Here is a 2,354-nt window from a genome sequence, read left to right as displayed (position 1 = left end):
AGGTGGATTTGGATCAACAGGTGTTGAAATATGAGCTTTCTATCTTGAATGTACTAAATTTTATGAAAATGTTTTTTTAACATTTTTAGAAGATTCTAGAGAAACAAAAGGCATTGTTGCTGGTGAATGAAATGGCTTTTTGCATTGTAATCGGCTACAGGAGTCATTGTTTACTTTTGTTGGACTAAACGAGAGCACTCCAAGTGTTTGTGCGATTGTGTAGGTGAGAAGCATGGTATTGTCTTTTCTTAGTGCATGTGAATGGAGATGATAAATGAACAAGAAAAAGAAGTAGTGCAACTACTATGCAAAAGTGAGTGAGGTAAATGGTGTTTTTCATCAATTCAAACATGTAGATGTGGCATACTTCAAGTTCATGTCAATTGGTAGAGTCTTTTCATTTCACATTCTTTGAGGTAGATCAAAGGAAAAGATAGAGCCTTTTGAGTTTCTTTTTATTTGTAATTTCAAAAGTGTTATTCTTTCACCTTTCCAGATTCTGGAAGCTGAAACACTTCAGATTCTTATGAAGATCATATATTGTAATCCTTATATAAACTATTGTAAAGAAAGCAAAAAAAAGGGGGGGATGGGGGTGTGGACAAGTTATTGGTGTAAAGGACTTGATATTGTAGAGCCAATAAAAGAGGATTTTATGTCAATAATTTTTGTTCCATTTAGTTAGCCTGTTGCTTCTATGCATCTTTATTTTAAATCTGAATTATAGGAAGAAAGGAGGGATGTTTCATTCTTTTTGTAATAAGGATATGAATTAATCAGAGTAAGAAGTGCTTTGGGAGATTCAGGGAAAGATTCAGTAGAAGTTCTTAATCATTTCATTTAAATTTTTGTAGATAGTTTCTGGGTTATGAATTCATAATATTTGTGGATTCTATAGCTTGGTTTGTAGATTAGTAAGTATTTCTTGCCTGAATTAAGCTCTGGTTAGACTTAGTTCGGTTAGCCTCTTCTACTCTCAGGTTAAGAGCATACACCTCATTAGTTTATAATCAAAACATAATTCTTTGAAAATCATCCACATAGGGAGTTGTACCTATAAATTTAGAGAAAAGATAGTAATTAGAAGATGACTTTTCAACTGTTGTCAACAGATGTTGTTTAGCATTCGAGCATTAAGGGTCATATTGTCACAAGGAACAAGAAAGGAAAAATCTATTTACCAATAATTTTATAAATATTTTTTCTTTGCAATTCATTTATTGCTACTTACAACATGTGCTTTGATTTTCAAATATCCCCCAGAGCCAAGTCTGTGTTGCCCAACCTTTTCCAGCCTCACCTTTATTGCCTTTGATGTGTCCTGCAACCTATGAAAAGTTTGAAATACGTTAGATGATAAAGATATAGAGATCAGTACTAAATAGTGGATTATTAGATATTGGTATGAAGGTTTTAGCATAAAGAAGCATGTTCCACCAAAAATATGAAAAAAGAGAAGAAATTATAGCATCATACCTTTAATTGACATGTGTAATCATGCTATTTATCCATGGAGTTCATGCTAAGTATTTATCCATATTCTAACATGCCTCTCCATAAAATTACACATCAATTTCGACAGTCTATATTATCCATTGTCACAGAAAGTAAATGATAAGCTAAAAGTTCAAACAGCTAGTAGATTTTATAGATTAATTTTTTTTCCATCAAAAACAAGTCAATTTAGTTGAATGGGATGTGAACATATTTAGTAAATTGGGGAGGGGGGGGGGGGGGGCGTCACATGGAGGAACCACTGGTTCAAACTACAGTTTAGAGTCTATATGCTTAGTGGAAAGGCATGAGTTTGGTAGCATTACCTTAGTATCATTACCTTCTGGTTCTTGATGTCCTACAGAGTATACATAGGTTCTACACTAAAAGTGTTTTTATCCTCAAGGTTGCAATAGGTATAAACTTGAGGGTGAATGTTAGATTTTGGATTGTTTTAGTAGCATTCCTTTTTACCCGTAGCTAAAAAGTAAGTATTTTTTTTGTTTTCAATTTAAAAGACATCACCTTTATGCATCAAGTGCTTCTTTAGCCTCCACAGTGCATGGAACTGATTTTATAAATGGTGGTTGTAACTGAAACAAAATCCCCAATGATTTGCTAAGATAACTAGCAACTAACAGGAACTACCTAGCATTGTTCCAACAAAAGACTCATGACTTAAGACTTATCTTAATCTATGTTTATTTTGATTGCTTCTAGCAGTGGAGCACCATTCAGAATGTTTGAGAAGATCAAAAACATTACATCATAGTTTGGAGGATGTTTCATATAGTCTACATCCACAATAAACAATTTCAAAGCTGATAGTTGGATAGAAAACTATTTAGATAAGCTTCAAC

This window comes from Cupressus sempervirens, chromosome 6 (assembly GCF_028749045.1).
Source record: "Cupressus sempervirens isolate cs-2001-9-10 chromosome 6, ASM2874904v1, whole genome shotgun sequence".
In the NCBI taxonomy this organism is placed as follows: Eukaryota; Viridiplantae; Streptophyta; class Pinopsida; order Cupressales; family Cupressaceae; genus Cupressus; species Cupressus sempervirens.
Note: the sequence above shows the minus strand (reverse complement) of the source record.